Here is a 12,289-nt window from a genome sequence, read left to right on the forward strand (position 1 = left end):
GACTCTTGTGTGGCCCTTGGGGACGGTGTGTCCCTTGTGGGGGGTGAGAGTGCCCCCCAGGAAGTCCTGGCATGCCAGGCAAAGATTCAACCTCAGGGTGGTGACTCTGGGTTGGATACCCAGGTTCAGAGGTTAAACTCTGACCTGGTGGGAGGTAGGTGTGCCTCCCAAGAAGTCCTGCTGTGCCAGGCAATTGTCCAACCTCAGGGTGTTGACTCTGGGTTGGATGGCCAGGTTCAGAGGTTAAACTCTGACCTGGTGGGGGGTAGGTGTGCCCCCCAGAAAGTCCTGGCGTGCCAGGCAGTTGTCCAACCTCAGGGTGTTGACTCTGGGTTGGATGGCCAGGTTCAGAGGTTAAACTCTGACCTGGTGGGAGGTAAGTGTGCCTCCCAGAAAGTCCTGGTGTGCCAGGCAATTGCCCAACCTCAGGGTGGTGACCCTGGGTTGGAGAACCAGGCTCAGAGGTTAAACTCTGACCTGGTGGGAGGTAGGTGTGCCTCCCTGGAAGTCCTGGCCTGCCAGGCAATGGTTCAACCTCAGGGTGGTGACTCTGGGTTGGCTAACCAGGTTCAGAGGATAAACTCTGACCTGTTGGGGGGTAGGTGTGCCCCCCAGAAAGTCCTGGTATGCCAGGCAATGGTTCAACCTCAGGGTGGTGACTCTGGGTTGGATACCCAGGTTCAGAGGTTAACCTCTGACCTGGTGGGAGGTAGGTGTGCCTCCCAGGAAGTCCTGCTATGCCAGGCAGTTGTCCAACCTCAGGGTGTTGACTCTGGGTTGGATAACCGGGTTCAGAGGTTAAACTCTGACCTGGTGGGGGGTAGGTGTGCCCCCCAGAAAGTCCTGGCATGCCAGGCAATTGTTCAACCTCAGGGTGGTGACCCTGGGTTGGAGAACCAGGTTCAGAGGTTAACCTCTGACCTGGTGGGAGATAGGTGTGCCTCCCAGAAAGTCCTGGTGTGCCAGGCAGTTGCCCAACCTCAGGGTGGTGACCCTAGGTTGGAGAACCAGGTTCAGAGGTTAAACTCTGACCTGGTGGAGGGTCAGTGTGCACTCCAGGAAGTCCTGGCGTGCCAGGCAATTGTTCAACTTCAGGGTGGTGACTCTGAGTTGGATGGCCAAGTTCAGAGGTTAAACTCTGACCTGGTGGAGGGTCAGTGTGCCCTCCAGGAAGTCCTGGCGTGCCAGGCAATTGTTCAACTTCAGGGTGGTGACTCTGAGTTGAATGGTCAGGTGCAGAGGTTAAACTCTGACCTGGTGGGGGGTAGGTGTGCCTCCCAGAAAGTCCTGGTTTGCCAGGCAGTGATCCAGTCTGAGGGTACAGACCCTGGGCTGGAAGACCAGGTTCAGGGTGTCCCCCCGGACCTGGAGGGAGGGGCTACTGATAACAGTGCCCCCACCATGTTGTCTCCTGAGGAGGCCACTCCTAGTTGGAGAGTGCTAGACCCCAGAAGGGAGGGCAGGGGGAGGGAAGCCTCACCCCGGGCCCAAGTCCAACCTGAAGGTACAGACCCCAGGTTGGAGGGCCAGTTGCAGGTTAACAGCCCTGCACTGGTGGAGGAATGGTACAGGGCGACTTCTATAAGCACCCTGACCATGTTGGACTCTGGGGGTACCGCTCCAGGAGGGAGGGTACAGAGCCCCAGATGGGAGGACCAGGTTCAGGCTGTCATCCCTGACCTGGTGGAAGGGAGAGTGTTTAAAGGGTGCCCAGCACCTGGGGCTACCGCCCCCCACTCTCCACAGCCACAGTGGTGGGAGAGCTTTGAGAGGCCTGGGGCATGGCTCTCATCCCTGGCAGCTGTCAGTAACCACTGTGGCTTGCTGTCCGGGTGGACAGAGTTATCCCTGGGGAGGGGACAAGTGTCACACCCCGGGGGTAGAGTGGGCAACACCACTGTGTTGGTCATGGTGGTACTATCCTGCTCCTGGGATACATCTGTGAGCAAAGTAAGGTTAGGTGCTGCACAGATGGGATCCGCAGGTAAGGAGAAAGGTTCTCCATGGGTTGGCTTAGTGGGCCCTGAGAGTATGGACAGAGGGATCCAATTGAAGTCAGGAAGGCGAAGAACTGGAGCATGCCCCTGCTGTTGTGGGCCTGGGTCCTTGTTCTATCGCCTCAAACAGGGAAGTACGTCAGGATAGTGATTCTTCTCCCATGGCTTTAGGCTGGTAGGGGGTCATGTTGGACCTGGCTTTTTGACAGGGCCATCCCCAAACTTTTTGCCTCCTTCCTCCTATTTTTTCTGACCTGTTGTTGTTGGCTTTTGACCTCTGGGCACTTTACCACTGCTAACCAGTGCTAAAGTGCATATGCTCTCCGTGTAAATGGTACTATTGATTGGTTTATCCATGATTGGCTATTTAATTTACTTATAAGTCCCTAGTAGAGTGCACTATATGTGCCTAGGGCCTGTAGATTAAATGCTGCTAGTGGGCCTGCAGTGCTGGTTGTTCCACCCACTTCAGTAGCCCCTTAACCCTGTCTCAGGCCTGCCATTGCAAGGCCTGTGTGTGCAGTTTCACTGCCACTTCGACTTGGCATTTAAAAGTACTTGCCAAGCCTAGAACTCCCCTTTTTCTACATATAAGTCACCCATAATGTGTGCCCTAGGTAACCCTTAGAGCAGGGTGCTGTGTAGGTAAAAGGCAGGACATGTACCTGTGTAGTTATATGTCCTGGTAGTGTAAAACTCCTAAATTCGTTTTTACACTACTGTGAGGCCTGCTCCCTTCATAGGCTAACATTGGGGCTGCCCTCATACACTGTTGAAGTGGCAGCTGCTGATCTGAAAGGAGCAGGAAGGTCATATTTAGTATGGCAGAATGGTAATATAAAGTCCTGCTGACTGGTGAAGTCGGATTTAATATTACTATTCTAGAAATGCCACTTTTAGAAAGTGAGCATTTCTTTGCACTAAAATCTTGTTGTGCCCTTCAATCCACGTCTGGCTAGGTTTAGTTGACAGCTCCTTGTGCATTCACTCAGACACACCCCAAACACAGGGTACTCAGCCTCACTTGCATACATCTGCATTTATAATGGGTCTTCCTGGGCTGGGAGGGTGGAGGGCCTGCCCTCACACAAAGGACTGCCACACCCCCTATTGGGACTCTGGCAGACAGGATTGAACTGAAAGGGGGCTTGGTGCATTTCTTAGACACTCTTTGAAGTCACCCCCACTTCAAAGGCACAACTTAGTATAAAACAGGGCCTCTGCCCTACCTCATCAGACACTTGCTGGAGAAGAAACCTGAACCAGAAACTACATCCTGCCAAGAAGAACTGCCTGGCTGCTCAAAGGACTCACCTGTCTGCTTTTCTACAAAGGACTGCTGCCTTGCTGTTGGCCTGCTGCCTTGCTGAACTCTTGTCTGGCTGTAAAAGTGCTCTCCAAGGGCTTGGATAGAGCTTGCCTCCTGTTCCCTGAAGTCTCAGGACCAAAAAGACTTCTCGCTTTCACTTGGACGCTCCGTGCGCCGAAATTTTCGACACACAGCTTGCTCCGCGGCAAGAAAAATTCCGCACACCGACGCTGATCGACGCGACGCCTTCGGGACGACCAAAACTTTGACGCACGGCCTCGCAAGGACAACGCCGCCTGACTTCTAAGGAGAAATCGACGCGACGCCTACCGTGAGCTCGAAACTTTGACGCACGGCCTTGCAAGGACAATGCCGCAGGACTTCCAAGGAGAAATCGACGCGACGCCTACCGTGAGACCAAAACTTCGACGCACGGCCTTGCAAGGACAACGCCGCCCGACTTCCAAGGAGAAATCGACGCGACGCCTGCCGTGAGATCGAAACTTCGACGCGCAGCCCCGCAGAACGACGCGCAGCCGGAAAACAAGCAGGAAAATCCACACACAGACCCGGGCCATCTGGTAATCCCCGCGATCCACAGAAAGAGACTGTCCGCGCCCTGGAAAACGACGCACGACTTCCCCGCGTGAAAAATAACGACGTAAGTCTGTGCTTGCTGGGGAGAAATCGACGCACACACCATTTTTCCACTTATCTCTTCTCCTGTGGCCCTCTGAGGAGATTTCCCACCAGAAACCAGGTACTTTGTGCTTGAAAGACACTTTATTTGCTCTTTAAAGACTTAAGACACTTGATATCACTTTTCAGTGATATCTTTACAAATTCATATTGCAACTTTGATCGTTTTGACCTGCAAATACCCAGATAAATATTATATATTTTTCTAAACACTGTGTGGTGTATTTTTGTGGTGTTATATTATGGTATTGTATGATTTATTGCACAAATGCTTTACACATTGCCTTCTAAGTTAAGCCTGACTGCTCGTGCCAAGCTACCGGAGGGTGGGCACAGGCTGATTTTGGATTGTGTGTGACTTACCCTGACTAGAGTGAGGGTTCTTGCTTGGACAGAGGGCAACCTGACTGCCAACCAAAAACCCCATTTCTAACACTTGTGAAATGACGGGTCATGGGAATCCAAAATGATACCTTGCATAAAATTTACCCTTTGTATCTGTATTTTCAAGAACAGTAATTTCTACATCTATGAGTTTGGAAGAACAAAACTTGTTGTCTTAGGCCTTTATCACCACCGTCTTTTGTGATGGCACATGTCACATATTATTGTATGGAAGACAGGACAGACTCATCACTGTATGTTCTAAATTTAGGTGCATCTTTTATCCATAACAGCACGTAAATATGAGGAGCACCTCTTCCTTGGTACTGTTTACAGCAAAAGAAATCAGTACTTCACCAAGAGGAGGATTTGTTTTGTTGTAGATAAAAAAAACATCATAGCTGGAAACCTGTGGTTAAGATATCTGCGAACATAAGCGGTTCTCCGGCTGTTTTTACTTTGATGTCCTCAATGTTATAGTTTACTTCTCTCAAAAATTCAAGCAGATCATTCCACGCATACTCATCACACTGTGGAGCTCATTACGACCCTGGCAGTCTTCAGACCACCAGGGACGCGTTGCAGTCTGACCGCCGCCAAAGCGGTGGTCTGACCGCTTTGGCGGCAGGCTGACTGCCAGTTGCGCCACAGTCGGACCACCAGCACTGCTGGTTCTCCTCTATAGGAAGGACTGTTGTTGCTGGCGGTCCTCATCCGCCAGGGCAGCGCTGTAAGCAGCACAGCCCTGGGGATTACAAGCCCCCTCTCTGCTAGCTTTTACATGGCGGTAGTACTGCCATGTAAAAGCTGGTAGAGACCGGGTGCAGGGAGCCCCAGGCGGGCCCCTGCATTGCCCATGCTCTTGGCACCCTACACACGGCAGCATTGTAGCCTGCTCAGTTATAAGCCAGTGTCAATGTTGTAGGCTGTTTCCTGAAGGAACAGAAGGTGGAAACACCATTTCCGCCCTCTAACCCAGCAGGAAACTCCAAATGGGGCCCATGGGAAGGCAGCCGCACTGGTGGGAACCTGACCACAGGAGTTTCGATCTGCTAAACTCATAATGACCCCCTGAGTGTCAGAAAGCAAGTAGGTGAACCCAGGTTTCTCAAGATACATTTCAGCTCTTCATCACCATGATACCAATACTCGTTGGTGCCAAGTTGGCACATTATCAAATTAATCAAGCTGTATTCTAACTTTTCATCCTTTCCATGAACTTTGTCAATGAATTCCTTTGCAGAGAGGTTTTGAAGATTGACTCCTGTTTTCAGCATATGGTTTATAGCATATGAAAGTCCAAACAAGTCACTCTCAAACAGAAGATGGAATATGTATGGAATGCACTGGTGAAATCTAGGATCCTCTCAATATAACTTGGGTGACCGGTATTCAGTTGCTGGTATCTGTACTAGACGGTCATCACAGCGTCCATCTGCTCCAGTGGGAAACAGTTGTGGAAAACAGGAAGCCTCTAAAACTTTCTCTCACACACTCATGGGAGCTCCTTTTGCTTGTTTCATTTGAAACAGATCAATAACATCACCAAAAACTTCTTTAGAATTCAGAGGCTGGATGCTGTAGTGTTGATACATTTCTGATCTGGATCAATCCACCTTTTCAGTCTGAGCACTTGGGGCCGTATTTATACTCCGTTTGCGCCGAATTTGCGTCGTTTTTTTCGGCGCAAATTCGACGCTAAACTAACGCCAACTAACGCCATATTTATACTATGGCGTTAGAGGCGAATAGCGCCAAAGTTCCCGGAATGTGCGTCATTTTTTAGCGTGAACCCCTTCCTTGCGTTAATGATATGCAAGGGAGGCGTTCCCGTCTAAAAAATGACTCCCAGGCCTTTACGTGGTATTTATACTCCCGGGCAAAAGAGACGCCCGGGAGTGGGCGTGGCTAAAAACGGCGCATTTGCGCCGCTTTTTAACGCCTGGGTCAGGCATGGCGTTAAGGGACAAGTGGGCTCAAAATGAGCCCAGAGTGCCCTCCCCTGCCCCCAGGGACCCCCCCTGCCACCCTTGCCCACCCCAGGAGGACACCCAAGGCTGGAGGGACCCACCCCAGGGACATTCAGGTAAGTATTTTTTTATTTTTTTTTAATAATTTTTTTTGGCATAGGGGGGCCTGATTTGTGCCCCCCTACATGCCACTATGCCCAATGACCATGCCCAGGGGACAGAAGTCCCCTGGGCATGGCCATTGGGCAAGGGGGCATGACTCCTATCTTTACAATGATAGGAGTCATGTTGATGGGGGATGGGCGTCGAAAATAAATGGCGCAAGTCGGGTTACGACGATTTTTTCGACGTAACCTGACTTGCCCCATTTTAAGACGCCCATGCGCCATTTTCCCCCTACGCCGGCGCTGCCTGGTGTACGTGGTTTTTCTCCCGCACACCAGGCAGCGCCGGTCTGCTTGCGCCGGCTAACGCCATTCAATAAATACGGCGCCCGCATGGCGCTTCAGAATGGCGTTAGCCGGCGCAAAACTTTTTGACGCTAAACTGCGTTAGCGCAGTTTAGCGTCAAAAAGTATAAATATGGGCCTTGATGTTGATGTTTCGTCCTCCACATGTGTTATCTTGAACAACGTCAACATTCTTATAATAAATATTATTTTGGGCCAGGTTTAATGGCTTTTCTCTACTAACATTACCTAACTGTTGCCATATTTTTTTGTTCTTGGTAGGGACGGTATTTACTATAATAATAAGTGGATCATCAAAATCTTTCTGTATCGTTTTCGTTTCAATATTCTGTTTGAAATGTAATGGCAAGCACACAACTCTACCTTTAATACCTTTCTGTAGCTCTGTTGAAGATAATTTTCCTTCCTTTAGTTCCATTCATACAATAGCTTGAAAAGGATGTCTGTATTGTAGGAGAATTCACAAACTTATCCTAACTTGTTATGCACTATTTTAGCTGGCATTTTATTATTCTCTAACTTATCGCAGCAGTACTTATATATCATTTGATGTGTGGACAAATCAAACCGTTCCCCTACAATAAGTAAGCAGCAAATTCTTGACACATATCTCTGTTCTCCTCTTCAGTTTTTGAGTACACAGAGACATTATTAGTTTGACTTTTGTAGTGAGTGTGTCAACAGCATATACAAACATGGCTTCGTTGCTCTGAAGAAACTGGGTTAAACTTCCTAATCGCTTCTGTAAAGTTATCAGCAATAATACCTGTGCCCTGTTCCCCTACACCTGCACAAACCAACTCCTCATTTTCCCTACACTCCTGTTTAGGACCAAAGAAATGAAACTGAACACTTTCACAAACCTTTTCTACCTCTGCTACTGCACAATGCAAAAGAGCTCTATTAATTTCTCCTGAACATAGGGTAGGATTTTTGACATAGTAAAACCTCGTAAGTAAATTTTGCATTTTACAATGATGTACAACTAACATTCTGAAGTGCTGAAAGGTGCTTCAGCATAGTTTATTCAATAGACATGCTAGTGAATGTCCTTGTTACTTAGTAAATGTAAATACTTTGCATGGATCTAATCCTTGCAAAACCCCAATTTTTTGTTTCAGGCTTTTGCATGGAAAATTACATAGGAAGGTGCTCAATATATCCATTGATTCCTGCTGAACAGTGTAAATACTGCTACCTTTCCATTTGTATACAGGGGCCTTTCTACACCTTCCCTGTACCTCTTCAGCTATCATTATTCAAAATTCCTAGGAATTATCAACTCTTTTGGAATGGGAATACCTCATAACATCAACCAGTTGTTTCAACTGCATACACTAATGTGTTCTCTTGGAAGTAGCTTTCATCATTAAATAAAGACTCAGGGGGTCATTCTGACCTTGGCGGACGGCGGAGACCGTCCGCCAAGGTACCGCCGTCAGAACACCGCACCGCGGTCGAAAGACCGCGGCGGTGATTCTGACATTTGCCCTGGGCTGGCGGGCGGCCGCCAAAAGACCGCCCGCCAGCCCAGGGCAAATCAACCTCCCCACTAGGATGCCGGCTCAGAATTGAGCCGGCGGAGTGGGAAGGTGCGACGGGTGCAGTTGCACCCGTCGCGTATTTCAGTGTCTGCTGGGCAGACACTGAAATACTTTTTGGGGCCCTCTTACGGGGGCCCCTGCGGCACCCCCTACCGCCATCCTGTTCATGGCGGGAGAGCCGCCATGAACAGGATGGCGGTAGGGGGTGTCAGAATCCCAATGGCGGCGGAGCGCGCTCCGCCGCCATGGAGGATTCAGACGGGCAGCGGGAAGTCGGCGGTACACCGCCGACTTTCCGTTTCTGGCCGCGGCTGAACCGCCGCGGTCAGAATGCCCAGCGGTGCACCGCCAGCCTGTTGGCGGTGCTACCGCCGACCTCCGCCATGGCGGTAATTACCGCCATGGTCAGAATGACCCCCTCAGTGTTAGAAGTGTGCTTCCATTTGCCACTAAAATATTTACAGAAATGTCTTCTATTTACATCTTTTCCTCCGGCTTCTTCTACTCATAGACAACACTGTTGTAGCCAGTGCTCTCATTCTGCTCAGAATCTAAATAAATAGCTTCATCTTCAGGGCAAATGCATTATCAGCTAGAGCCTCAACATGTTCCTTTTGTTTGACTGCTTCTCTTCTCCTTTTAAACTACTTTGTAGGCCGGAGGAGATTCAGAATTATCCAACGACAAAACATTCAGAGTCTTATTTCCGTAAAAACTCTGTCTTCTGGTTACACTATCTGGATTGTTGTCTGATTTTTTACACTAAATATCAGGTACCTTTTGCCCTTTCTCAGCTGGTTTAAAACTTAGCTTTTTATTTACCGGATTTTCTTCACTTTTCAATTTTCCACATACTATTTTGAGAAATGTATTTGCTTTCTTACCAGCAGCTCCTTTCTCTTTCACCATATTCCCTGCAGTGTGCCCCTTTTGTTGCTCAGTTGTGAGGAAATAGTATCCTTGCTTCTGTTTCTTTCTTCTTTAGGCTTTTGATGGCATTGTAATTGTCTGTATTTAAGCAGAAGTCAATGTCTGGAAGGAGAAAACAAATGAGTACATTTATCTTCTCTTTTCGTACTATTAATTTAATTGTTTTAAACATTTACTGACAACATGAATAGGTCTATTACTATAGACTAGCCAATCTAACTATATTAAAATGTTCATGTTTATGTCTGTGTGTCTCTGTCTCTGTTAGTGTATTCATGAATGCTTGCCTGGGTATACTACCATATGCATCACTGTGTTCCTGGCTGTCTAAGTATATGTGTCAGTGTGCGTTAGATTGTCTCATTATATGCATAAATGATTGTCTGGGTGTGATATTGTATGGAGAAGTGTGAGACTGAATCTGTTAGTGCATGTGTTAGAAATGGGGTATTGGGTTGACAGTCAGGTTACCACCTGTTCAAGCAAGGACCCTCACTCTAGTCAGGGTAAAAGAGAATCACCATCAGCTAACCCCTGCTTACCCCCTTGGAAGCTTGGCAGAGCAGTAGACTTAACTTCAGAATGCTAGGTGTAATGTATTTGTACCAACACACACAGTAACTTAATGAAAACACTACAAAATGACACAGCACAGGTTTAGAAAAATAGGAAATATTTATCTAAACAAAACAAGACCAAAACGACAAAAATCCACAATACAAAAGTCAAGTTATCAATTAAAAAGCAAAAAGAGTCTTTAAGTAGTTTGAAACACACACTAACACAGCGTGAAAAAGTACCTTGGGTGCGTCAAAAATAACCCGCATGAGCGAGTGTGCGTTAAAAAGGGCTTGCGATGCGTCGATTCCACTCACGAGCGGGACCTTGCGCTGTTTCTCCTTTCGTCTGGTCAGGGCACGTCATTCCTTCTCTCCGCAGGAGAGCGATGCGTCGATCCGGTCAGCACTCTCGGACCTGGGCAGGCCTTGCGTTGTTTTTACACGCCCAGCGGTACTTGCGTCGGAAATCCAGCCGCACGAAGATTCGAAAACCACGCAGCGCGGGTTTCGATCTCCGAGTCTCCGTCAGTGATGCCTATCGTTTCTCCTGCTCTGTGCTTCGATTCTTCGATCGCGTTTCCGGCGAGTGACGTTTTTCAGCCGCTGGTCTCAGTCTCTTCAATCTTTTCCCCGCACAGAGCTCTGTGCGTGGATTTCCTTTTCTTTAGGCTGCCATCTTCTCCTTTCAGGGTCCCAGGAACTAGATGGGCACCACAGGGCAGAGTAGGAGTCTCTCCAGAGACTCCAGGTGCTGGCAGAGACAAGTCTTTGCTGTCCCTGAGACTTCAAACAACGGGAGGCAAGCTCTAAATCAAGCACTTGGAGAGTTCTTCTGAAGATGGAAAGCACACAAAGTCCAGTCTTTGCCCTCTTACTCTGGCAGAAGCAGCAACTGCAAGATAGCTCCACAAAGCACAGTCACAGGCAGGGCAGCTCTTCTTCCTCAGCTCTTCAGCTCTTCTCCAGGCAGAGGTTCCTCTTGTTTCCAGAAGGGTTTCTAAAGTCTGTGGTTTTGGCTGCCCTTCTTGTGTCACAGTCTAGTGTGTGGTGCAACCAGCCCAACTGTCAAACTGACCCAGTCAGGGAATCATCAAACAGGCAGAGTCACAGAAATGGTATAAGCAAGAAAATGCTCACTTTCTAAAAGTGGCCTTTTAAAACACACAATCTTAAAATCAGCTTTACTCAACTATGTATTTTTAAATTGTGAGCTCAGAGACCCCAAACTCCACATTTCCATCCGCTCCCAAAGGGAATCCACACTTTAATCAGACTTAAAGGTAGCCCCCATGTTAACCTATGAGAGGAATAGGCCTTGCAACAGTGAAAAACGAATGTAGCAATATTTCTTTGACAGGACATATAAAACACATTACTATGGGGGTCATTACAACATTGGCGGTAAAAGCCGCTTACCGCCGTGCAGAAGACTGCCAACACACCGCTGCGGCCGAGGAATTCCGCCACAGCTATTATGACCCACAGCTCGGAATCCGCCAAAATTCAGACACCCACACAAGTCCGCCACACTAAAGGTCAGTGATAAACTGGCGAAAACAAAACCTCCACCGTCACGCCAACAGAAACACGCCCACACTATCACGACCCACGAATCCACACGGCGGTCTTTCAACCACGGTATTCCATTGGTGGGACACACCGCTGCACTCAAAATACACACACATCTCCAAAACACCGCCACATTGGACAATTCGAAATACACACACCTGATACACATACACACACCACTCCCACACAATCAATACTACATAAAACACACACCCACAAACCCCTACGACCAAAAATGTTGACGAAGGCCAGAGAGACAGCACAGCATAGACAACCCCACCATACAGAGGTACACAACACCATCACCCACACTACTTCCACCCACAAAACACCACACACCACTACATATCACCACAGCCCACACATCACCTACACCACCCCACACATCACCTACACCACCCCATGACACCCCAGGTTCTCGGAGGAGGAGCTCAGGGTCATGGTGGAGGAAATCGTACGGGTAGAGCCACAGCTATTTGGATCACAGGTGCGGCACACCTCCATAGCTAGGACGATGGAGCTATGGCGAAGAATAGTCGACAGGGTCAACACAGTGGGACAGCACCCAAGAAATCGGGACGACATCAGGAAGAGGTGGAACGACCTACGGGGGAAGGTGCTTTCCGTGGTCTCCAGGCACAACATTGCGGTACAGTAGACTGGCGGCGGACCCCCACCTCCTCCCCCACAACTAACAACATGGGAGGAGCAAGTCTTGGCTATTATGCATCCTGAGGGCCTCGGAGGAGTCGGTGGTGGAATGGACTCTGATAAGTCAAATCCTAACTATCATATCCCTCACCCTACCTACATGCTATCACAGACCCCCACCCTCACCCCTCCCCTATCACTCCAAC

Source organism: Pleurodeles waltl, chromosome 5 (genome assembly GCF_031143425.1).
Source record: "Pleurodeles waltl isolate 20211129_DDA chromosome 5, aPleWal1.hap1.20221129, whole genome shotgun sequence".
Lineage (NCBI taxonomy): Eukaryota > Metazoa > Chordata > Amphibia > Caudata > Salamandridae > Pleurodeles > Pleurodeles waltl.